The sequence below is a fragment of the Lygodium microphyllum genome, chromosome 10 (assembly GCF_053477565.2).
Source record: "Lygodium microphyllum isolate KBCC chromosome 10, Lygodium_microphyllum_v1.1.10, whole genome shotgun sequence".
Lineage (NCBI taxonomy): Eukaryota > Viridiplantae > Streptophyta > Polypodiopsida > Schizaeales > Lygodiaceae > Lygodium > Lygodium microphyllum.
In genome coordinates, this window is record NC_141144.1 from 69,466,810 (window position 1) to 69,494,622 (window position 27,813).

The following is a 27,813-nucleotide window of genomic DNA, read 5'->3' on the forward strand; positions in this document are numbered from 1 at the left end:
AGTCAAGTCATTCTTCTAAAGTGATCATCATCATGAAAACAATTGTCAAAACTGTCAATGACTATGCCAGGGTCAAATGGAAAAGAAGAATCATCCCAATGATCCTGCGGATCAAAAGGGTAATGAACATTCTCATAATCCACTTCATAGTCATCATGGTCAAATGGATGTAAAGGATCTTCATTATCCAACATGTACATATCCCAATCGCCTATGGGTTGATATGCATCATCAATAGAATCACCATAGAAACCAAAATTTGCATAATCATGTCCCTCTTGAAGGATAGAGGTCTCATGAAAGTCCTCCTTATGTTGCATCCTGTGGATAGGCTGAAATATGATGGATTTACAGCCATTCACTATGCCTATATGGTCAAAGTGATACAGGAACCAGAACCCACTTCTTTTGAGCAAGCCACGGGAAAAGAAAAATGGGAGATATCCATGGATGAAGAAATGGATGCCTTGGAAGCAAATGCTACATGGGAATTGGTACCTTTGCCTAAAGGTAAGAATGCAATTGGTTGTAAGTGGGTTTATAAGGTGAAGCACAATGCAGATGGTACTGTGAATAGATACAAGGCAAGATTAGTAGTCAAGGGGTATGCACAAACATATGGCATTGATTATGAAGAAACATTCAGTCCAATTGCAAGGATGGCAACCGTAAGAGTAGTCATTGCTATGGCTGCATCAAAGGAATGGTATTTACATCAGATGGATGTAAAGAATGCCTTCTTGCATGGTGATTTGCAAGAAGAGGTATATATGGAGCAGCCACCAGGTTATGTGCATGCTGTTCATCCTGATTTTGTTTGCAAGTTGAAGAAAGCATTGTATGGCTTGAAGCAAGCACCTAGAGCATGGTCTGACAAGATAGGACAGTATCTTGTCACTATTGGCTTTCAAATTTCCAATGCAGATTTCTCACTTTATGTGAGAAAACAGAGAAATGTATTATGCTACTTGTCATTTATGTTGATGATTTGATTATGACAGGTGACAGTGATGAAGATATCCTTCATGTGAAAATGCTATTGAAGCAGAAGTTTGAGATGAAGGATTTGGGAGAGCTACATTATTTCTTGGGCATTGAGGTGATTAGGTCACCAAGTGGGATACTGCTCTTGCAGAGGAAGTATGGATTGGACATGCTATCCAAATATGGGATGACAGGCTGTAAGCCTATTTCAGTTTCTTTGGAGCAGAATGTGAAGTTGAGCGCAGATGCAAGTGAGCTTCTGGAAGACCCTACTATGTATAGATGCATAGTAGGAAGTTTGATTTATATGACTATTACCATGCCAGATTTGAGCTATGCTGTTGGATTGGTAAGTCAGTTTATGCAGGCTCCAAGGAAACCGCATTTGGATGCGGCTAGACACATACTCAGGTATGTGAAGCCTACATTGCAGTATGGACTATTTTATGAGACTGGGATTCAGATACAGTTGCATGGATACACTGATGCTGATTGGGCTGGTAGTATTTCTGATAGACTACCAGTGGATATGTGTTCTCTTTTGGAAGTGCTGCAGTCACTTGGAGCAGTAAGAAACAGCCTACAGTTGCCTTGTCGAGCACAGAGGCTGAGTACAGGGGTGTAGCAATGGCTGCATGTGAGGTAGCTTGGTTGCATAAGCTACTTTATGATATGCATCAGCCTACAGATGGGCCAGTTGTCATTTATTGTGACAACATGAGCAGTATACACTTGGCAAATAACCCAGTCTATCATGCTAGAACAAAGTACATTGAGATGCATTATCACTATGTGCGGGAGAGGGTTTTACTAGGTCTTATTGATCTAGTTTATGTTAGCACAGAGGATCAGGTAGCTGACATATTTACGAAGGCATTGGGCGCAGAGAAGCTGCACAAGTTCAGAGACCTGCTTGGTGTGCAGGAATTGGGATTGAGCTCGAGGGGGAATGCTGAGATATCGAGCTCCACTCGTGATATGCCAGGGTGATCGTTGTGCATTTATGTCACCGACTTGTCAGTTGGTTGCAGATGCGGTTGATACACCGCCCATGAATAATAGCTAGATGACAACTATCCTTATCTACTCTAGTTCGTGGCTCAGTTAGTATGCCACCTTAGTTAGTTGAGTTTGGTTTGAGACCCATATATAGGGTTCTTCTATTTCTATGTACTTGAGTTCTTTTGGCTTATACAACTAAGAACAGGAAAACTGTTTTCAGCCTCCACCTTTGTGTGTATTCCCCCATTGTGCAAGCAAGAAAGCTACAAGTGAGACTCCTTCCTTCTCTCCCACAATCTTGACAATAGTTTTGTCCATAACTTGATGAATACAAGTCAAAATGGAACAGATGATAGCTCTATTTGAAGCCTATGATGTCTAGCTTCAAATGAGAGTGTTGGTTTCAATTTAGGAGTAGAAATACCCCTCTTTATTTCCAAATCTTTCCATAGTGGACTGCACCCTATTTTTACTCTGTTTTGGCCCTGTTTTACATCATGAACAATGTCTTCCACCCATAAGAAGTTGGGAGATTCTTTAGATTAGTAAGTGCATTGATAATCCAAGAATATTATCTACAAATAAGCCCATAATGTGCCCAATTTTTTCTCTACAATAGTCTAATTGTCATACATTGTAAACCCTCAATGACTTGGTCAAGTGTGATAAATAGTATATGCAAAAGAAAGAGGAACCCACTTGGTTGTTCAATCTTGTTGAAAGGTGCCAAAAAGAGCATTCAATCTTGAAAAGCATTTACTGATATTGACATTGGAAATACCTTGCATGTATGAATAGCATGTATGGACCTTAACATGTGTCTTTATGCTGCCATACATTTCTCTTTATGCTGCCCATATCAAAATACCCATTCTATTATGCCCCAAACATGATACAATGCTAAGAATGCTTGTAGGTAACAATAGGTCTTCAATCTTCATGAGATCTTGGTAAGAATGGTTGTATGAGTGATTCATTGATTGAAGAGTGCTTCATTATTGATGATGAACCAAATCCTCAATGAAATTATTGAGTACAAACTATCCATTATGTCCAAAAGACAATAAAGCTCCAAGACCTCTCATCATAGAAGCTTTGAACTCTATGCATTCTTTTAAGAAATGTAGATAGAATGATCCAAGAGTGGATTGAAACTTTGAAAATGAAATGAAGTTCTATTCTTCACTAAAATTTTCCAAAGTCTTGAAGTACTATGTTGTACATCATTCCTATGGAAAGAAAGAACTCCAAACTCCAAAACTTGTTTAATCCTGAGTAGCCCTATTTGTGGAAACTCTTGTACTTGGGGTTGAAGCATTTTGTTGATGAAGAACCATTGATTAAAATAGCTTCATTTTAGTTCCAAATAGTCAAGTCTCTCCATTGATAATGTCCCACTTCTTGATCAAGATTTTCCATCAAGAGTACTCCCATGAAATCTTGCATCTTGGAGATCTCATCATAGATATGTTTTCTACATCAAGCAAAATATTTTTTGACCATATAGTGATTTGGTAAGGAGTGGCCACATCATTGAAATCAGGCCACACTGCAAGGTTTATCATCCTTGCTCTTTCACACAAGAGCAACTTCTGTAAGCTTTTTTGCAAGGTTTATCATCCTTGCTCTTTCACACAAGAGCAACTTCTGTAAGCTTTTTAGCTACTACTGCTTCAAGATCCTTTACCTTCTGGATTAAATTGATAGCTTCTTGATTTTCCATAACCTTCCATATTCCATCGCTTGCCAAAATAAGAAACTCATCAATCTCATCAAGTTACATGTCTGAACATCTGGATCTGACATAAAATGCACTTTCAATTTCTTATCTCCAAAAAGCACGGGCTATAGCAAGTTGTCCACCCACTCATGGCACATCATCTGGAATTGTTGTAACGAAACCTCTCTTGTTTTTAATGATTCTTCTTTCTATCTTTGGTTCATGATCCACTAAAAGTTGAATTGCATGTCCAGCTCTCGAATCACCCACATTCACAATAATGAGCCTTCAACCATTAGCAAGGATGGCAGTAAGAATCGTAGATCCACCTAGCCCCAGATCAAGAGCTTTTTGTAGAATGACTTGATCTGTGATTTTTTAATGTAAAGAAGGGCTAATTAGATTGACTCAAACTACTCTTCATCTCGTCCATATATTCCTTCTACTGCTACATCCATTGTTGCCACTTCAATGGGATCACGTGAGCTATTTATCAAGAATATGTTTGTTGCTATAGTATAAGAAACCTGTGAAATCATATCAAATTATCAAGCTAGAAGAGAATGTAGCTGCTTTAGATCACCATTACAGTGCACGTATGGGTTTCATACGAGCCGGTGAGAAACCAAGTTTCTGAGGATGAAGCATAAGAAGCGTTTAGAGATGTAGAGTAAATCACGGAATGCTTTGGTGATTCCACGAGGCCCAACCATGATGAAGAATAGTAGGCAAGAAACATAGGATATGAACCACTATGAGGATGAGGAGGACGATGAAAATTACAATCCAGTAGCAAGCCTAGCTTGTTCTTTTAATGATCATCAAGTGTTTCAATCGAAAGCCTCAAGCCTCAAGCTTCAAGCTTCAAGGCATGTATTTGACTTGATTTTTTGAAGCATGCCTCCCTTTGGTTCGAGTAGAAATTTGTAGAAATGAGAAAGTGTGTAGACGTGCTTTCAAAAAGTAGAGGTAACTTTAGTCCCCTCTAGTCTCCCATAGCTCTTCTTTTAACAAACAAAATCCTTCAAAATAAGCCAAAATATGATGACGGCCTGCTAAAAATAGCTAGAGCTTACCATTATCCACTGGTTCATGCCAAGAACCTCCATAGCTAGAGTTTTTTGTGAGTTTGATCATGCTTCTTCAATTGTTTCTTGCGGGCAACAAACCCGTTGGCGGCAAGATCAAAGTGTATCCACACAATAGAGCTCACACACACACACACACAAAACTAGGATTTCAAATGAGCTCTCCCTTGGACTCATGGATATTAAACCCCTTCCCAGCCAAGGTCTTGTCACTCCTAATCCCTCACTTTTTGACCTTAATCCCCTTGAGCCCTATTTCTTCCCTGTTTTCCCTTATTTGTGCCCTGTTTGGGGCTATTTTACTGTAGCAAACCCTACACCTTTCCAATCTAATTACTTTGTCCTAAGCTACTCTAAATGCAACAATAATCAAAAGCAAAGTAATGAACTAATTTCTCCTACTCTCCTAATCATCAAGCCATTAACATAACCAAAATACTTGCTTGTTGTGAAGATTTAAAAAACCCAAAACTTCCTACCTATCTCAAGATCCGATTCAGGGATGAAACCCTTACTTTAATGCTCAATTTGAGGGGCAAGCGCTTAAGCTTGAATCCATTGGTCCTAGCAACAATAGAACCAAAATGTAGAGGTGTGCTCATGCTCAACCACCAAGAACCACCACGGACCGCTTATTCGTTCAAGCATTTCAAGTGAGCACCTATTGCTATCTCTCACCTAGCTGACGCACCTTCGATCCTATTGGGGTGTAGTGAGCTTACCTCAATGCCTGAATGAGTTTCCTCCTCCCTTAAGCACACTGGTAGCTCCATGATTCTTGATGCAAGCTCAAGCATCCTCAAGCCTCCACGTCCAAGCTCCATCCTCCATAGCCACGCACGAGACGAGAGAAGAGAAGAAGAAGAGAGGAGATGGTGGAGAGATTCACCTCCTTGATCCCTCACCCTCACACACTCACACCCTCACACTCTCACACTCCCTCTCTCAAACACACACAAGCAAGTAAACAAAGAGAAGAGAAGAATAAGAGTCTCTTATTGCCACACACCAAAGAATGAGCTCTCATTCACTTTTTGAACTTTATATACATGCCCTAAAATCCCATGGGCACCCATCCCCTTTTTTACATGACCAGCCATTGTGGCAAGGTCCTTCTTCCCATTCCCTTCTACTTGGCCTATTTCTTTAGATTATGCCCATCTACCCTTTTACAATTTGCACAGGAGGGAGCCTAGCGCTCTTTTACAAAAGTTTTGGGGTGCCTTTTGCCCAAAAATATGATTTTTCCTTTAAATTGATTTTAGAGGCCATCCTTGCACCTTTGCTTGTTCTCCGTCTTGCTTCTTCCATTGTCTCCATATTTTACTTCTTTTTCTTCCGTCTTGAGCTAGGGTTAACAATGATGATATATATGGCTCTCCCAAAGGAAATATTGTTTGGATATGTCATCCAAGTATAGTATGATAGCATGTAAGCCTCTTTCAATGCCATTGGAGAAAAATATGAAGTTGAATGTTGATATTGGGGATGAGATAGAATAACCTATTATATTTAAGAGAATAGTAGGAAGTTTGATTTACATGACTATCACAAAGCTAGAGCTATGAGATTGACCTTGTCAATCAGTTTATACAGATGCCTAAAAGGCCTCACTTGGATGCAACTAGATGCATATGGAGGTATGTGAAGCCCACTTTGCATTATGAAAATTTTTATGAGATGTGTAAGGATTTACAAGTGTTTGGATACACATATGTAGATTGGGCAGGTAGCTTGTTTAACAGAAGATCTACCAAAGGATTTATGTTTTCCCTTGGTAGTACAACAATTACATGGAGCAGCAAAAGGTAACCTATAGTTTCTTTATCAAGTATAGAGGCTGAGTATATAGATGCTACAGTATGTGAGGTGGGTGGTATGGCTACAAAAGTTATTGGGTGATTTGGATGTGTAGAGAAATGGTCTAGTTGTCATTCACACTATGAAAACATGAATAACATACAACCAGCTAGGAACCTAGTGTTCCATGCTAGGATGTAGCACATTGGGGTGCATTACCACTTTGTTAGAAAGAAGGTACTTGTTGGAGAGATTGACTTGGTAAGATTAAATAACTGACATTTTCACAAAGGCATTGGGAATAGAGAAGCTTCAAAAGTTTTGAAGATCACTTGGAGTTACAAAGATATAGTTGAGCTTGAGGGGGTATTGAGATGGCAAGCTCAACATATAAAGATATTGATGATGGACCACCTAGCTAGATGGGTCTACATTCTACACTTAGCATGTTGGTGGTCATTATAATCCTCATATGGCCAGGGACTTATCACTTATTATATCTAGTTTATTGTACCTACCTATAGCTGGCATACTTACAATGCTAGTCAATTAGGATAGTTAACTATGCATTATTAGATGTAGTAAGCTGCTTTCCTTTATGCTATATCTTATTTGTACTTTGTGTACATTGTATTATGTGTGGAAGAAGAAGAAAAAACCAACAAGAAAATGTTTTGGCTTCCATCTCTCTTGTATTCTTGAGTGAGGTTCTTCTTGTGTGTGTATGGTATGTGTTTGGTACAACAACTCAAGTAAGTCCCCCCACCATGTGATTCTTGACAAACAGAAATTGTTATACATCTCTCTCCAATTGGGCTAAGAGCATTCTTTTCTTTCATCTTTAAAGGCATCTGATGTGGATGTGCCTATCTACGGTAGTGGATTCCAATATTACATCTCCTTGTTGGTGGATTATAGTATTGTGGCACTTGATATCATACCAGTTGGTCTGAGGTATCACTCTAGTAGAGTCTCTCTATTGGGGCCATGATTGCAAAATGGCTACATATACTGCTATGTGTAGAGCCTCAACTTTAGGATGAGATCCTCTTATAGAATTTCAAGGTTTTCATCATATAGTAGCATGAAGATCTCCAAATAGCAGATATCCTTTGTCTCTTCGGAGAATATCTAGGTGTCAATGAGCTACTTGATGGGTCTATATATCAGTCAAATAGAGATCTATATTGAAGAATAGATAGGCATGATCCACTATAACTCTGAGGAGGTGTGGTTAGATGGAGAGATCTAGTCTACCATGCTGGTGCCATGCAAGTGGGGGCAACATGTGAAGGTGCTACTGATAGGGGGATATTAGCTATCATTTATCTCTTTGGAGAAGATGTACTGGGGTGTAAATGGAATACTTAATGGGTCTATATATTGGTAAAATAGAGATATATATTGAAGGATAGATATGCATGATACATGACAACTCCGAACAGGTGTGGTGAGATGGAGAGATCTTATATATGGGGTATAGGCATGGGGTGTATGCATTAATAGTCAACTACCTAGTTTACCATGTTGGCGCCATGTTGGTGGGGGAAAACATGTGAAGGTGCCTCATAGGGGGTATCTAGCTACACCATTAAGGATGGCTAGTCCATGTGTGCCAACCTCCACAAGCTACCTCATTCACTCTATTAATTCCCTCGTGTCTTGGGATGTCCTCTCCATATGAACCTTTGGCACATCCTACTCGTATAATATCTCCTCAAATGCATCAATATTAAATACACATAGTGGGAGGCTATCCTAGCATTAAAGTCCCCTAGAGAGATGGCATATACCTCCTTTGAGAACTAGATATCTTCATGAAAATCCACATAGGGTGGGTGATTGTCCCTTGGGTGGGGCATATCAAGATTTCATAGAGGGGAAAAAACATATGGTAATGCAAAGAGTGCACTTAGCTTGCATTCTCACTCATATACACATGGCTTGCTCATCCTACAAACCATCTAGATAAACTACTATAGGTTCTCTCTAAATAGTACTACCACTCCTCATGAACCTTGACTATTCTGGTATGTGCATATCTCCTTCCTATATGCTGACTCCCATCCGTATCTTATCACCCGTGTGAGTGTAGTATGTGGACCTTGTTGTGTCCTAAAGTAGAATGCTTTGTCTCTCACTCTATATGTCTCCTCAAATGCTCCCACATTCAAGCATAAGGCTCCATTGTAGTTCCAAGTTGTTATTTGAGATTGGTCCCATTTCATCATTTGGTACATCTCTCCATAATCACTAGTCTTCCTCCTCAATAGAATGCTAACTTACCCTCCTCCATAACTACTATGATTATTGGCATGCACTCCCTCATGTGAGTTACTTGGGTTGGTGTGAAGTAATTACCCAAATACACCAATACCCTTCAATGTTTGATATTGGGCTTAGAAGTCTCTCTTATTCTCCATGATGAGGAAGTGGAGGATGAGATTCCACTCTTTTGAGCTCTCCCCTTCTCTATTTTGGGTGGTCTACTTACCCACTCTTTATGTACATACATGGAGGATGAGATTCCACTCTTTTGAGCTCTCACCTTCTCTATTTTGAGTGGTCTACTTACCCACTCTTTATGTACATACGTGTAAATCTTTCTTGATATTCATGAATGTATATAACTCTTTGGTGTGTTCTTCCACTTTCTCTACTTGTTTTTGGATTTTCTTAAGCATCTCAACCCAAGAAATGCATTTCTTTGTTGATTTCTTTAATATAAGTAATATCTTCAACCATGTTAGGTTGAATTTCTCCCTTCTCCAAGCTAAGATGCCTTTTAGCTAGTTGCTTCTCGAGGGATGTATTTTCCTTAACTTGAGCTTTGATTTTAGTTCAAGTTTTTAAATTTGATCATTCAATTATTTGTTTACTATATTCCATTGTGATATTCTTGGTTGTCTTTGTTGATGGAATTTGTAAACATAAAGTCTAGAGAGAGAGAGAGAGAGAGAGAAGAAGAAGAAGAAGAAGAAGAAGAAGATATTGGGGAGAGGGAGAGAGAGTAGTTGCTAGGAGAAGAGAAGATAGTGGAGCAAGAAAGAGAAAGAAGAGAAGAACAGGAGGAGAAGAAGAGAAGGGAGAAGAGGAGACACAAAAGAGAACGTGGAAGTAGAGATTAGGGTGAAGAAGAGAAGGAGGTAGAAAATAAGAGAGAATGAGAATTAGAGGTAAAAGAGGAGAAGGAGAGAGAGAGAGAGAGAGAGAGAGAGAGAGAGAGAGAGAGACTTATATTTATAAAATTATGTTTAATCATAATTTGAAAAAAATTCTGTAAGTTTCGTAAAGTGAAAATGGTCATTTTAGGGCCTATAGCATGTAAAGAAAGGGTATTTCTCAATATCCTTGGGACATACGCTATATAGATGATTTTTAATAGATAGACCCATTGACGATAGACTCGAGGATTGTTGCACTATTATTTAGGGATTAGATTTTGGCAAGAACCTCACAAAATCTTTATCTCTCAAAAGAAGTATGCATGGGAGATCTTGAAAGCATTTGGTATGACTAAGTATAAGGAGATAGATGTACCTATGAAGGTCAATGATAAGTTATTCTGATGGGCTAAAATTGTAGGATGTAGAGAGTGCATTATTGAATGAAGAGGTTAACAAAAAGAATGTCTATGCTTTGCATCTCTTATGGTTTGACAGTCATATACAATAATGGTAGGAGCAGTAATGACTATCGTGAGAGAGACTCTTAGAAGTCACGTTCTTAGTTACGTGGACAATCTCTTATCACATGAATAGTCTCATAATAAGTCCCATAGGCATAAGTCCATATTGACTTGTCATTATTGTGGGAAGCAAGGACATATTCAGCCATAGTGCCATAAAATGTGTGATTACAAGCACAAAGAAAAGGGAAAGGGAAAAGTGTAAGAAAATAATGATGATTGTAGTATTGTCTCTAACAAGTCCAACGTCAAGATTAAAGAGATTAATGTCATGTAGATTGATTTTGATGATAATTACATACTTGTAGCTTCTTCTCTTGATGTTTTGCAGTTGACTAATGCCTCATCCACTAATGCTCATTGTTGGATGATTGATTCAAGGGCTTCCTTTCATGTCACCCCTCAATTGAGAGTGGTTTCACTCCTATTGAAGCATGACATGATCTATCAGATTGGGTAATGCCTTGACATTGGATATTGTTGGTATTAGAGATTTTCAACTACACTTTTTTTCACGAAATATGTTTACTTTGCATGATATACACCATGTTCTAGCTCTAACTAAAAGCCTACTTTCTATTGGACAGTTGGATAATATAGGCTATGATGTCTGTAGAGGCGAACTACCAAGACCCATGGACCGCTTATTGTTTCAAGCGTTCTATGCCGAGCACTAATGGCTACCTCTCACATAGCCAATGCGCTTTTCATCTCTACAAGTGTAGTGAGCTTACCTCCATGCCAGATCGAGTTGCCTCCTCTCCCGAGCACTCCAATAGCTCCACGATCCAAGTGCAAGCTTTAAGCAAGCTCCACGCTCCAAGATCTATTTCCGCAAGCAAGAGAAGAGAAGAGATATGAGCACTCTAAAGGGATTCTTTACTTATTGCAAAAGTAGTACATTGATGGGACCTCAAATGGGCCGGCACTGGCTATGGCAGACCAGGAGCATCAATTTGCTGCTAAAGGACAAACTATCCTAAAGCCTAATCTATGCGTTTATAGTTTTATAGTTTTGTAGTCCAACGTTCCCCTTTCTATAAACTCCTCAGAGGGAGAAACCATATAGATTGGCAATAAATAACATGATAATCACATAAATGGGAGGCAACCTCTTAGTAGAAACACCCCGGCCCCACTGTAGCTCTCCTACATCGCAGGGATTGGCCCCTTGATGTGCTGCTCAACATATAAAACAAACGAACAAACTTCACTCTTTTATTTTCGAAAGAACTCCAGGAGATACCATGTTTCCTTACCAAATAATCCCCCAAGAACGGAACATCTATCCTACGGCTTAGGATGCCTTTTCACACTCAAGCATAGTCATTGTCATTGAAAACAGGTGCTATGCATCCAGGTTTTTTTCTGATACCATGGTTTCATGCACATGCAAAGTGAATGATCCTAAAGTGCTCAAACATCGTTTTCAAATTAGCAACGTGGTGTACACAACCAGGCTTTTCATGCTTATTCACTAACCCGTTGCAGCAATGTAAGGATAGCACTGAGATAACACTCGTGCTACTACCCTCTTAATTAAAATAACACGGACTCTATGTCATAATGTGCATCAAAAAATCAGAAACAATCAGCACACAAATCACACCATTCAAACATCCCAACCCCCTACGTTTAGGTATTGCTTTCGTTGCATAGATGTAGAGATTCATTTTGTCATGTTTTGATGTATAAAAAGTGATAAATCACAAACTTTGACAAGGAGATAGGGCAAACCTCATGCTTTGCCATTACCACACATCCACAAACAATCATTATATTTTTCCTTATTTTTCCAAGACGTATTTCTAAATTTCCCCTTATTTTTTTCATTTTCTTGATTTATTTGGCAATAAAATATGTTATTTTCTAGTTTTTCTTGTTCCAATCACTTCAGCATACTATCATTTAATTTATCTTTCATATTTTCCCCATGGAAACACCTTTTACCCACCCAAAAGAGAAAAACTACCATTTTACCACTAAAAGACCGCATTTCGGGTTTACGAGATTTAAATAGAGCATGTATATCATTGCAAAACCAAGATTTTCTCATAAACAACAATTACTCATAATGCAAACAACACACAAACAAATTTTCATCCAACAAGAACATAATTATCATCATAAACTATAAAAAACCTTCATTTTCTTTATAAAAATGGTCATACCGTATTTTTACGTAACTCAACACGCCTTGAATGAATGCATAACCAGTAGACGGAGCCTCCATTGCTCTCAATCCAGTGCTGTACATCAATCTTTAGCATCTCCATCAATCTTCATCACCACTTTCTTCATTCTCCTTCCCCGGTTCCTTCATCAAGAGGGTACACATGAACAGCCCATAGGGAAGAGAGAGAGGGAGGAGAGAGAAAGACTAGAATCTGATCTCTTCATCCGGACAACCATTCCTCACGCAAAGACCGGTGATATCATTAGCTAAGAGGGAGAAGTTGCCGGGTATCATCAGTTCCATGGCTTACATTCAGCCCAGAAATCGATTGGGAGGGAGAAGATGGCACATTTTGCGCACGCTGCTACAAGCCGCCATATCCACATTTTGCTCATGATTCGTTGCATAAAATTTTAGGGGGGGAGGGGGGGGGAGGGGGGTCAAAGGTCCCAAAGGGTGCCCCCCCTTTGGCCTTAAATTTGTCCACCTCTTCGTATCTTGGCCAATTTGTGGCCCCTTCCTCGTCCGGACTCCGTTTTGAGCTCTTAAAAATCCTGCGTGTTCGTCTTGACATCCCACACTGATTGGCAACTCTTGGCATCCTGCACGGTAGTTGGAAAATTTATAAAAAATCCGCAAGTGTTGCTCAGGTGCCTTTTAAAAGCCGTCTTTCACTTGGTGCTTAAAATCATCCTAGCTGCAACTGCCGCCTTCGATGTTAAATATTTTTCCCCTAAATTCTGAATTTTTTGGTAAATTTTAGGCACATCCCAGGCTCAAAACTCCGCTCTTATTGGCAATCACGGGATAGGGCGACTCAGCCCGCTGAATCCCACAACAGATCTGCACAAAACAACCAAAGGAAGCATCAAGTTGATACAAAATAGATACATATTAAAACACAGCACAATGCTCACCCTACCCCCTGACAAAACCAAGGTATGAAATCACCAAGGAGTAGGCCTAGCATAATCTGATAGAAGGTCCGAAGCTAGTCACTAACCGACTGCTCCAACACGGCCAAACTGAAAAGGACTATCAAAGAGGTCGCCCTAAGTGGTGGTCTGAACTACCTACCTAACTAAGGACAACACAACCAGGAGCTCCTACTAGGCGAGGACTCCTATAGCCTAATCAAGAAGTATTTCCTTTTTGCACATTTCTTCTTTTAGGTTTTTATTTTTCCATACTCGGGCATGTAAAAAGGAGGGAACTGAGCATAGTGATCCCAGGAGAATAGGGCATTGGCCTCAAGTCCTGTCTCAGTATCCAAGAACCTACCAAGCCCTCGCAAGGCGACACTTAATCCTTTTCTGACGCTCACTTTTATTTTTACTCCAACCGTCCTTACTTTCTTCTTTTCCAACGAGATGCCACCCCGAGGAAGACAAGGCATTGGCCTCGGGTCTGACTCGTCCCCAGGAACCTACCAAGCCCTCGCAAGGCGATGATCAACTGCTTATAATTTTTTTATTTCCTTTTCTTTTCTATTTTTATAGGGGTTAGAACCCCTTTTTACACACCTTTGTATATATTTATTTTCTTTGGGATATTCAGGGTGTTTCTTCCTCTGTATCATCATTTTTCTCTAGCAGGCTTCTCGAACTGCCTCCCAACTAACAAGAACTCCTAGGATGGCTGCCTAGTAGGCTAGCAGAATAGGGTCACTAGAACTACCTTCTAAAACAGGTCTTTCAATGCCTGGCAATGTCTTTTTAGGAGGCAACAACTACTCAGACCTCCCTCAGACATACCTAACCTAAACCTGGGACTTCATGCCTTGGACGCCGGTCCCCAACAAGAAAAGGAAAATCCCCTACAAGTACACAGACACATATAGCATAGCACCACAATACTCGTAAAGGAGATATATCACCTGGATAGGGCCACGAGAAGCTCCCGCGCGATAGGCTCCTTCCAAGCTCTTCTTTAAACCTGTCTAGCACAGGACTAAAACATGAAACCATTAACCGCACCTGTACTAAACAAACAACTAGCCCTCTTGGCCTAATGAAATAAAACACTCAAAACCTCGCAAAACTAGCCCTCTTGGCCTAATGAGATCAAACAAAATAGCACCTACACATCTCTCCCCGAAATAGTACAGATATACAATAATATGCTCCTTTCCAAGGAGGAAAAATAGGGCTCACAGCCTTAAGCTAAATGCATAAGGTTATGACCCATCCCTCTTGCATATATAGCAAGAGGCGTACACATAACATGTTGTCTAATCAGCCTATGGATCTAGGATAACAATGGTAGATTGGTCTCGGCTACTCTTTGCATCACCCATATCAACCATCGCCTACCATATATTGCATGCTCTGATAACATTCCCCACAAGCAACTGGGTCCTGTCTCATTATTGATAGCAATATCCAAACTAGGACCACAGTTGAAGAAAATGTCTTCTTCATAAGCAAGATTTGCCAGTGAATTCACAAACTGATTCCAGTAACGTGGAATCAACTAAAAAGACACTCTCTCGAACTCCTCATGTAGGGTCATCGCAGTTCGATGATACATACAAAGGAGGGGATTCCTCACTGTGTATGTCCCATCTAGCTAATTCAAGATCAACTAGGAATTCCCTTTTACTAACAACCATCGAATACCACCTGGCTTGGCAATATGCAGTCCCATAATTAAGGCTTTATACTCCGTCGTATTGTTAGTGCATCCTACCCTGAGATAAGCAGCGAACTTCATCGTAACTCTACGTCGGGGATCTCGAATTACTACTTCAACACTCCTTTTTTTATTAGGGCCCCTGGACGCTCCGTCAAAATATAATGTGTATGTCCACAATGGGTTTACACAGCCTGCCATGATGAACTCCTCGATTCATAATTATGATAGTCAAAATTTAACATGCTTAGAGGATGAACTGACGGCTCCATCCCACCTTCTTCATTAAACTCAACAGTGATACTTGTCAACATTCGTAAACTGCGATGGCAGAAGACTTTGATTGTGTATACAAGCCCTTGTGGGGGTTGGTGTTGGGTGGCATGGCCCTTGAAATTGGAGATGAAGTTGGGGTGGGTTCCTCTTTGCTGTTGGCCGTGAGGGGATTTGTGCTTTGAAATTGAATATCATGTTGGATGGATCCCTGCATGGAGAGCGGCTAGTGGGGGGATCCATCCTTGAAATTGAATATCATGTTAGATGGATCCGTCGTTTTTCCCTCCATGCTTTCCTTCTCCTGTATTGTTCCAAATGAGCTTCTTCATTCACTTTTTGACTGGTTGCCTCAGTCTGCCTTAGTCTACCTCTACCTTGTTTGCCTGCATGGTGACATTGTTTCATGAGATGACCTTGTTCTTAAGCATGTGTTGGTTCTAGGACACTTGCAATTTTGAGCTGGTGAATGTCCAATGGGAAAGGGCAAACATGTGAGTCGATGTTGATGGGGTCTTAGGGGAATTAAGCTTGGGAAGAATTAGATCACCCTATTAAGGTGGTGGAGGTCGGGAGCTCATTGCATGGATGATGGGGTCTCCGAAGCTTGTGGTTGGGGCCTTTATTTGTACCTGAAAAGAAAACAAGGTGCACTACTTGGGGATGTGCTTGGTTTTCTGTGTGATGCATTGTGCTCGCGCTAGTGGGATTAGGAGTTGGGTCTAGGTGTTGTCCCTCACTTGAGGACCCAATTTGTGCCTAAGGGAATTAGGGTGACATGTCTAATCATAGGTGAGGATTACTTCCCTAGGTATGTCCTACCCTTGATGTGCATTAAACATGTGTAGTGGGGGATCAAAAAGGGCTAGGAGGTTAGACACGGAGCTGGCGGATCGAGGCCATCGGATGCGCCTAACTTAAGAACTCCTAGGTGCAGTGATTGTGATCTATGTGTAGCTTGATGTGTCTATGTGTGATTTCTCTTTCCACTTCCATTCTCTTTGTTTGTCTTTTTGTTTTGTACTTTCTTGTCTTTTATTTATTTCTTTCCTTTTTCTCTCTTCTTCTTCTTCTTCTTCTTCTTCTTCTTCTTCTTCCTTCCTTCCTTTCTTTTTTTTTGGATAAGTTACATAGTCATGACAAAAGTTAGTCTTTGTCATCAGAGTGAGGCAGAGAAGGGGGCTTAATAGATTTGTTGAGGAATTGGCAGCTTTGGAGATAACCTTTGAGGTCTAGGTGGACTTGAAGGGTGGTGGTGGAGAGGAATGGATGATTGCAGCAGGTGAAGCGACTATCATTCATGTCCTCTAATAGAGCAAAGAAAAATGCAGGTAGTAGAGCAACTGATATCATTAGTCAAGCCATTGCGCAACTATCTATAGCATTAGGATCAAAATGCAGGACTAGTAGACCCCACTCCTATGGAGTGGGGTCTTGTCTAAGGAGTATCCTAAGCAATCTAAGGTCATGAATTGGATTAGGGTATCATACAAATTATTTGATGTGGAAATGAGGGCATCTTCATATGTAGGACGATGTGGATTATAAGTTATTGGGAAGTCATAACGGCCATGGACACTGGAGTCAAAATCCACTCCCACCCTTTGAGGGTATAGCATGAAATTTGGGTCGTTTCGCTCAAAGGGTTGAGTGTCGCAAAAGGCCATCCAAGTGTCCATGTTGGCGTCGTAGATGGTCTACTTCCAAGGGCTAGTGTTTTAGCGGATTGGTCTATGGTATTTTGCACGTAGCCATTCCAATCCACCTCATCCAGCAAGTGATCCACCACACTCTCTAGCACAAGCGCGCTGATTCTATGCATGAGTGAGTTGTACCTTTGGATGGAGAAGAGGGGGTGGATCACCTTGGCCTACAATCTAACTTCCACATCGGGGATGTCTTGGATGCTTATGCCATCATTCATTAAGATGCTCTCCTTTCTCATCTTAGCATGGCATAAACAAAACATCTCTTTTTTGCCTCTTTTCCACTTTTGGTTCCAATCCCAGTACCTTCTCCACTAAGGCCTTACTGAGCGGGACCTGCACCTGCTTGATTCCTTCTATGCTTCCCACGGATACTGTCCCACACTCCTTGTCGGGGTTATATGTCCTCAAGAATTCCACACACTTAGTGTGTCTAAACTTTTCAATGTACTTGGTGAGGTTGCACTAGTCTACAATCCTCCTAACGGTCTCCTCACTGGTCACCACCTCTTTGATGTTGTGAATGCTCCTGAATTTGAGCTGGATATATGCCTCATTTTCAAGGGAGAGGCTATACTTTGCTCATTCCTATTTTGTGAAGGGAAGGTGATGGGCTTGGTCTTGCTGCGACATCTTCAGCTTCGTTCATAAGCCATGTTCTGTCATTAGTGCTTTTCAAAACAGTCACTTGCTGGAAGAAAAAATGTCATGCTTGCTGAATTGAAATGTTTTTAGTATAGAAATAGACTTCCCTTCCAAGCTTTATTTCAAAGTTTTTGACATTTTTCTCAATCGCTATTTAATGTTTTCCTTTATTTTCTATTCTTAGATGTGGATTGAGGCTTTTAAGATGTGTTTTTCCCTTTCTTGTTTCCTTAGGTATTTGGTTCTATTTTGATTCATCTTATCTCCCTCTCCCTTCTAAAATGAGAAGAATCCTTCCTAGGATTAAAGGGTTAGAGGATGAAGGGCCTTCGGCACATCTTAGTTTTTATTTTTGCATGAGCCAAGCATAGAAATTTGGGTTATATTCTAAATTAGCATAGATGTCAATGTCCAAAGGGTGGATGCCTACATGTGTAACGTAAGTGAGGACATCCAATAAGAAGTGGCTAGAATCCACTCGGCTTGATTGCATGTGATTGCATGTCATATTCCAATGCCTTGATTGCATGTCACTACTCAGTGCTGGTCATTATTTGGTATCCCTGTAGATCGCATTGCAATCAAAGAGCATACCATTTCCACAAGAAGGAGAAGTCATTGTTCTTGTTATACAATGTAATGAGATGCTGTTTGATTTCCTATTCCTTGGATATCTCAGCTATAATTAACTCCTTAGCTACTTTTGAATCCTTAATGAATACAAATTCAGACTCCTCCTAAGAGCAAAAGAGTATTCATACTCTCGTTGCTATAGGTTCTTCCAAGAGATCTAAGTCTAATCGATTGTAGCTTTTAGCCAGTGTCATGAAAGTAGCATCCAAGTGTCTTAAGCAAGAAACCAAGTTGTCCCCAGTATATTTTTAGCTAAGTCCCCGACCAAGGTTAGAATTGATCGCCACTCATAAGAGGGTCTAATGCCGATAAGTGGTTAGGTTTCACTGAACTAGAGAGTTTAGAGGCTAATTGTTGTAGCTTGAGGTGCTTTTGAGGTTGTGGCTTGCTCTGTAGTGCAATAGGATGGGCTTCAACGGCTACTAAGGGTGCTTTTGAGGCCAAGGGGTACTAGCAGGCATAAGTTGAGACATATTGTTAGTAGCAGGCTACGGTTTTGGCCTATAGATTGCTTTAGATTCTATGGGCTTAGACCTTGGAGGTTCTATGGATCTAACAGCCTAGGATTCTTGGGGTTTGAGTGCCTTTGGCTTGATGTTGCATGTGGTCAAGCTTGAGGGCATCGTTTGAGTAGAGCATTTGGTTTTTTTGTCTTTAGGTAGCCAAATCCAAGCATTACCCACATAGAAGCCTTGCGCTTGCAATAAGGTTTTGGGGACCCATCGCAGCTTGACCGTATGTCGATGTTCATAGTTTTGTCTTGGCCTCCTAGGTTTCGAGTGTGGATCATTAGCCATGTGAGTCCATGGATGTTTGCTCCTAGGTGGTAGTCCTTGATATTTATGTATCCATTGAATCCTTGATTCAAGGGTTTTAGTTTTGGCTTCAGTGGTTTGCATGTCTTTAGGTTTGGTAGGTGGTGACAAGTCATGACCCCCCTCCTTAGAGTTGGAGGAAGGTTTCTCTATCAATCTTAGTGAACTTAGAGAAGGAGTCACACAGCCCTTGCTGAAGGCTGTAACTATGCAGACATTGCCCATGGCTAGGTGGATATGCTTCAATTCATAGTCGATAGTACAATGAGCTTGCTTCTTGAAGGTTTGTCCTAACAACGACTCTGTGCCTGCCTCTTTAGTGTTGGGAAACACATAGAATATCATCAGTATGCTCTTAGACTCAATAGAAACTGCAGTTTTGCATCTTCCCAAGAGTGCATAAGACCGGCCCATGTAGAGCCTGAGTTTGGCATTAGTGGGTTGTAACTGCGGTTTGCCAATTTGGGTCCAATGATCATGAGTTAAGATATTAAAGTCAGCCCCCTCATTGATTAATGCATCAAAGGTGCACCTCATTGATTAATGCATCAAAGGTGCATGTATGTTCCCATCACTTTATCATCATTTTGCACCACTTCGGTGAATCTTATTGCCTTAGAGATGGGTTCCATTGATGTCATACTTGGCTGAAATTGGCTGAAAAGTATTGGTAGGTTTACCATGGATTTGAATATGCTGCAAATGGAATTTCAATGGCATGGAAAAAAATTTACTCTTCAAGGGATTGAGAAGAAAAAGGTAGAGAAGATTAAGAGACAGATCAATGCAAAGGCATGTATGTTTACCCTTCTCTTGTCAAAGATTGATGAGGATCATCCCTCTTCAAATTAGTCCTCTACTCCTTCAAAAGTATGGATCCTTGCCTTTGCAATTTTTTGGAAGAGTATGATGATTTATTTCAGCCACCTACCTCTCTTTCTCTGAAGCGTGAAGTGGATCACCCCATCGACTTGCTTCCAAATACCAAGCCTATCAATAAACCTCCATATCGCCTTTCAAAGGTGGAAAGAGAAGAAGTTGAGCGCCAAGTAAAGGAGCTACTTGAAATGGGTCTTATTCAACCAAGTCAATCTCCCTTTGCTTCTCCCATTCTTCTAGTCAAGAAGAAGGATGGTTCATTCCGCATGTGCATAAATTATTGGGATTTGAACAAGGCCTCTATCAAAAATAGGTATCCAATACCAAGGATTGATGATCTCTTGGATGAATTGAAAGATGCCAAGGTCTTTTCAAAGATCAATTTGCAATCGGGATACCACCAAATACGCATGAAAGTAGGGGGATGAATACAAGACTGCATTTAGAACCGAGAGGGGATTGTATCATTTCATGGTTGTGCCCTTTGGTCTTTCAAACGCTCCAGCCACATTCCAAGCTTTAATGAACAAGATACTTCAATCACTTTTGTTCAAGACAGTTTTGGTGTTCTTTGATGACATATTGATTTATAGCAAGGACAAAAAAGAGCATTTACAGCATGTTAGAGAAGTTTTTGACATATTGAGGAGTCACAAGTTGTTTGACAAAGCAACCAAATGTACATTCATGGCCAAAGAAGTAGAATACTTGGGACATACTGTTGGAGAAAATGGCATCAAGATTGATCCGAAAAAGGTCCAATGTGTGAAAGATTGGCCTACTCCAACAAATACCACTTCATTGAGGGGTTTTCATGGTTTGTCTTCTTTCTACCAAATTATGCTCATGTGGCTGCACCATTAACTAATAGGTTAAAGAAAGAAGCTTTCTTTTGGGATGAAATAGTCGACAAAAGCTTCAATGAGTTGAAGCTACTCCTCATTTCAGCACCCATATTGGTTTGTCCCAACTTTTCTAAGGTCTTTGTGATCTATGCGGATTCTAGTGGGAGAGGATTGGGGGCTGTTTTAGCCCAAGAACATGGTGTCATTGCATATGAGAGCACAAAATTTGACGAAAAAGAGAGACAAATGCATGTATATGAGCAAGAGATGCTAGCTATACTACATGCAGTTAAAAAATGGCATCACTACCTCTATGGAAGTCACTTTAAAGTGAAAATTGACCATAGGATGTTGAATTACTTCCTCTCATAGCCCAACTTGTCTCCTAAACAAAGAAGGTGGTTGGCAACTCTTCAATCATATGATTTTGAGATAGCATACATGGTTGGGAAAGACAACGTAGTGACGGGCGCACTCTCTAGGATGTGGGCATGTAGTGTACCTACCGTCTCCACTATATATAAAGATTGGATAAATGACATACAAGAGGAGTATATAATGGAGGAGCATGCTGCCACAATAATGCAGAAATTACAGCAAGGGGTAAATGAAGAATATCCAAACTTCAAATGGCATAATGGACTTTTATGGTACAAAGTAAAGGTCTATTTGATCCCTCAAAGAAATTTTAGGTTGAAAGTCCTTCAAGAAATGCATTATTTGCCCTTGGCTGGCCATCTTGGTCTCTTTAAGACTTTTGACAAAGTGCACAAGAGTTTCCATGGGAAAGGCTTATGGTGGGATGTGAAGGAGTATGTTTCTCATTGCTTAGAATGTCAACAAAATAAAGATTCTTTTTTATTACTAGCCGGTCTCCTTCAACCCTTGCCTATCCCACGAGGAAAATGGACCAAAATTTCAATGGACTTCATTACGGGCCTTCCTACCACAAGGCATGGTTGGAATAACATTCTTTTGTGGTGGAAAGACTTACCAAATCAGCCCATTTTATTCCAACCAAAACACAATTTTCAGCAAAGCAAGTAGCCAATCAACTCATGGAAGGAGTGTTCAAGTTACATGGTATGCCTTTGAGGATAGTGTCGGATAGAGACACTAGATTCATGGGAAATTTTTGGAAGGGTTTGTTTACCTCCATGGGCACTACTCTTACCCCTAGTACGACTTACCACCCTCAAGTTGATGGTCAAATCAAAAGGGTTAATCAATGGATGGAAGTGTATTTAAGACACTTTAGTCATGACACGCAATCATCTTGGGATAATTGGTTGCATCTTGTTGAATTTTGCTATAACAATACATATCATATGAGCATTGGGATTGCTCCTTTTGAGGCACTCTATGGATACAAGGTTCAAATTCTTTCAGCCATGGTTCATGAAGATGTGAATGCACAAGCGAAGGATGAATTAGCAAGAATGGAGATGCCTATAAAGTAATGTAAAAAAAACATATGAAAGGCACAAGATGTCATGAAGTCATATGCTGATGATAGGCGAAGGCACACGGAGTTTGATGTTGGAGATTGGGTCTTTTTGAAGGTGCCAAAGACTCAATATGCACCTCTTAAGGGTGGAAATAACAAGTTGGCTTACAGATTTTATGGCCCATATTTGGTAATGGAAAAGATTGGAGAGCTTGCATATAAGCTCCAATTACCTTCAACTACTCACATACATGATGTTTTTCATGTATCACAATTGAAGGATATTAGGCAAGATGTACAAGTTATTGAAGAGCTTCCACCACTTGATGAAGATGGACTGATTGTCTATGAACCTGAGAAGATTATTGAAAAGCATGAAAAGGTTCTTAGGAACCAAACTCTCACTAAATTTTTTATCAAATGGAAGGGGTTCCCTATGGAAGAGTCCACTTGGCAACCCTCTTCTCATTTGGACACTTTTCCATGGCTTTTGCAAGATGAATTATCATAGTCTGTGCAAGGATAGCTTGCTATTTTAAAATACTATTATTGATTAAATTTCCTTGATGACATCAAATAGTGATTTTGATGGTATGGGATGATGCCTTAGGATGTGCATCTCATTTCTACACTTCAAACACTAAATTTGGACACTCCACTCAAAAGTAATGGCAATTCTACTGATGCAGCCTTGTTTGGACAACAAACAGTCAATTCGCAATTTCAGGCTCATTATGATGTTTCTTCACACAAAGTACTTCTACATGCTTATGGATCTTCATTGACATAATTTGCTTCATTAAAGACTTGCCTACTACTTCATTATCTTTAGTTTTGATGACAAAACATCTCTAGGAGGGGATGATTTGTAATGAAGCAAATTATCAACATGAGAGTTGAAGCCTATTCCAAGTATAAACTTTGTAAATACTTGAGCCAAGAGAAAATAGAACTTAGGGTTTAGTATAAAAAGGCAAGAAGTGCTAATGTAGCATCATTCTTTGGCATGATCAAAATTTCGTCCTTCTTGTCTTTCACATTCTTGTACTTGATTGAGAGTCCATGGCTACATTGTGCTATGGTAATGGAAGAAGCTCCATGGCATGGCCATGTTGGAATCTCAATTTGATTTATTTCCTATTATCTCTAGCTTAGAATATTTTGATTTCTTTTTCATTTCCATTGTCAGATTAGACTCCTTTTACACAAGGAGCTTAATGTATCTGGCTTTTCAACAAAAAATAAAAGTTTAATTTCAAAGGTGGATAAATCATGGGAAAAGTTGGATCCTTTTGAGAATATTCTTCATAAAGCTTCTAAGTGGCATGATAATCGTGAAGGCAAGAAATCCAAACCTTGCTCAAGTACAAAGCACATTGGGATATTGCTTAGTGCAATGGAAAAGCTCAACAATGAGTATTATGGTGTTTTGGATTCAAGTTCAAGTGATTATGAGATGAATGATGCCTTCCACCTTTGGACTTTCCAAATATTTAGGTGAAGGGAGCAAAAGGGAAAAATAGCCAAAGAAGCCAAGCACCCTAGCCTCAACAATAGTGCTTGCCAATGGAAGAGTGGAGCAGTTTGCTACTTTCATCCATAACTTAAAGGTATTTGCTAGATTTTGGTCCTTTGTAATTTGACATTATCAATCTCAATTTAGCTTTAATCAAGATTTAAAAAATCAAGAAGAAATAAACAAGAAAGTTGATCATTTTGAGGATTATGAAGGTCACTTATGTATTCAAGATGATGATATATTTATGGTTTGTACATTGGCAGATCATGTTTATGCCAATAAGGATATTATTGTGGATGATTTTTTGGATCTCTTTATGATTTTGAGAAAGGTAATACAATTGTTAAGTCAAATTTTAGCAATGAGTTTTGCAAGAAAATGATGTGTCACTACCTATAGAGCAAAATATATTATTTTTGGATATATTTGTTTGAGATGCCCATGTTTCTAGCATGTAGAATACCATTTCAAATCATTAAAATATTTGGATTAAAGAAACTTAGCAAGTTTTTAATGTTAAAAACATTCAAGTCGACTATCCTTCAAAGTAATTTTTAGAATATTATGATTTTGGATAGCAAATGATTAGTTTTTAGTAATGTTCACATTTGCAGAAGTTGCCTGAAAGTCAAAAAGTAAAGGAATCAATTGGTTTGTGTTATTTTCTTGAAAACCCTAATGTATTATGTTTATCAATCAATATCCAATGGAGATAATTCAATGGTTTTCTTTCTGAGCTAGAAAAGAAAAGAAATGCATCAAAAATTGTGGTAGTTGAAGCTTTATTTGTCATCAATCAGCTTCAAGAAGAGAAAGCATTGCTACAACAAGAAGTTTCTCAAGTGAAGAATGTTGGGGGTTAAAGGCCCCTTGTGCCTAGCTAGTTACATTTGGTTGTACTTACTACCCGCATCCCTATACATTGCATGTCATGGCCACCTATCTCATTGTCACTTTATACTTTATTCTTTACATGATAATAGAATAAGAGAAGGTAGGTCACACATTGTGATTGTTGGAGTTTCTACACATTTTCTTGCTATCCTCCATAGCTCTTAGTTTTGTTCATGCTTCAACTTTCAATTGGCATCAAAGTGGGAATGCAATAAGCTTCACTGACATTGCATTCAGCTCAAAAAGAAGAGCTTGCTTACTGCTTTCATGACAACCCCACTTTAGTCCATTTGAGGTATACACTAGCTTTTCTACCTTCAAGATGCAAAAATTTACATAGAACAGTGGTCAAAATCTAAGCAAGGAGTAGAGAATATATAGTATATATGATAAGAACAAAAACTTTTTAAATTTCAAATGAACTAATATAAAGATGGCTTTGTTCACCCATGCACTTCCACTGTAAAGCTTAGATGGTGATCCAGATAGATGATAAGCAAAGAGCTTAGGCTAGCTACAAGAACTTTGACTAGGTGAAAGATAGGTTGATTATGGCTTTAGAGGGGTCTTCCTTTTATAGCCTAGGAAGGTAGTCTAGTCAGCTTGTGTGACCATATTATATAACTTCCCTAGTTGACCAAGGAATATTCACTTTACCATTGGGCCGATTAGTTAGACCTCATCTAACATATAAAATAGGACCCAACCAATGTGTAGACTCTCACATGGCTTCTCCTTATAATGGGGCCCTTGTAACTTGGAGCATCATGGATCATTGGTGGCAACTTACAAGGGTGGGTCATTGGGTACATCAAACACCCCCCCTCAATGTCCACCTATAGGTAAACTACATCCTCGACCTAGCAATGAGTCTCTAAAGATGAATTTAAATTAGATCCTTCGTAAGGGATTTGGTGAAGATATCTACTTCATTCTCCTTCATTAGATAGCAAATAAGATCTACTATCTCATCCTCAATTAAATCATGCACATAGTTATAGTGGATCTCAATGTGTTTGGCGTGTGCATGAAGGCTAGATTTTTGGCAATGGGATGCAACTCTGATTCTCACATCTTAACATTGTTAGATCTTTATCCTATACTCCCATACATCATGGGATCCTCCTTAAATATATTTCCTTACATGTAACAAAACAAGCTGCCTTGCACTCTGTTTTAGTTCCAAAGAGAAATAATATTTAGAATCTCATTTTCTAGGATCACTATCAGTTGCCTAGTTTTGAGTCATAGTTCCACAAAATGAATTTTGGAATTGTATGTGATACCATCATCAAGATTTTTCTTCAAATATTGGAGCATCCACATCCTAGCTTTCCAATGACTTTCTTGCGGTTTGTTTGAGGACTTGATCAAAATATCGATAGTAAACTTAATATCTAGCCTAGTGTTGCACAAGTAGATGAGACTTCTAACTAGCCTCCTATACCTCCCAATGTTTGCTAGTTCTTATGCATCCAGATCACCATTCAAGAACATCAATATAATATCCATTTGGTGAATTGGCCTCTTATTATGAGCATCATTGCAAGTACTATGTGAATAGTGGTCATTCTAGTAGAATGAATGATTCTTGAAAATTAAATCCTTCAACTTGTAAAAATCCATGTGTAACTAATCTAGCTTCATAATTTTCTAAGCTTCCATTAACCTTGTACTTTACCTTCCAAACCCACTTGATGCTAATAAATTTTCTCTTTTCTAACCAATCCACTAGCTTCCAAGTATAATTCTTCATTATGTTGATATATTCAACTTGCATAGTTGCTCTCCATGCTGGATCAACACGTCCTTTACTTCTCTTGTAATCTCAACCATCAAGGCTATATTGACTATATGAGTATAAGCCTTTCTTTGCTTCTCTATTATTTGAGACCTCCTTGATCCATTTGATTTTTCCCGAACTATGGTAGGCATAGGATTATGGGCTCGTTGCAATGGAAGCAACATGGGTTGCGGTCATTACTTTGTGTAGGAACAAAGTTGTTGACAGCATTGGCCCTAGTTTTCTTTCTTTGGCCCTGATTCTAACCATGCGCTCTCTTAGTCTGAACCCTAGACATACCCTTATTCTAATCTTTGTAAGGCCAAGTCCTGTTGTTCCTTGGTTTGGTCTGTACCTCCTGTATTATTGGAGCAGCTCGAATGAGTGCGTCTTGTAGGTCCGTTAGGTGCATTGATTCCAATCAAGTGTTTATGGTTGGATTCAACCCAGCACAGAATTTTGACACCTGTTGTGTCATATCCATTGGAGGCGTGTACTTTAGGAGTGAAATGAACTTTGAATAACATGCATCAAGGGATAGTCCTAGCTACTTCAGGTCATAAAATTCATTCATCTTTTTTGTGCGGTAGGTAGGTGGCAGATACCTCCCTCACACAGCTTCCTTAAGCTTCTCCCAAGTGACTGTCCCCTCCGAGATTTCTTGGTCTCTGCACCACTGTTTCCACCAAAGTCTCGCTTCGCCTGTAAGCTTAAGTTTGGCAAGCATGGCTTGGTTAGCAGGTGCAGTTCCTACTGCCTCAAAATAGTCCTCCATGGACTCAATCTAGCTCTCGACGTTAGCTTGAACAGTCCTTCCCTTGCCATCAAACTCGGGTGGCTTAATTTGTTTGAGAAGGAACTTCTTCTCTTGAACCACAGCTGTACTTAGTGCAGGAGTGGACTTGGAACCTGCACTTGGGGTTGCATCTGGACAATAAGATTCTTTATGTTAACATCTTATCAAATGTTCCCCATATTACGTTAATACAACTAGCATAGCTTTTAGCCAAGTGATTTAATCACTTAACACCTTAGCTAACATTTGCAATCAAGGTAGAAAATAGTAAAAAGTCTTATTCATTCATGAGGGTATAACCCTTTGTGTACATTTATTTTGGGTAAGTAGGACAAGCTGATTGATACATCAATTTGGGAAAAATAGGATTGTGTTACAATCGGCTATAGGGACGAAATAATAATATGGAGTGGGGTCATGGATTTTCAGGAAATGATAAGTCATAGGAAGCTTGGGGTATCCCTTCCTTTGATACCCGTTCTTCTCATA

The 27,813-nt window shown here is 39.6% G+C and overlaps 1 pseudogene; it reads right to left on the reverse strand.

Moving 5' to 3' along the window:
- Window positions 1–3,547: 3,547 nt before the first annotated feature.
- On the reverse strand, window positions 3,548–6,246 carry LOC148030129 (putative protein phosphatase 2C 20 pseudogene; annotated as a pseudogene).
- Between the last annotated feature and the right edge of the window lie 21,567 nt (window positions 6,247–27,813).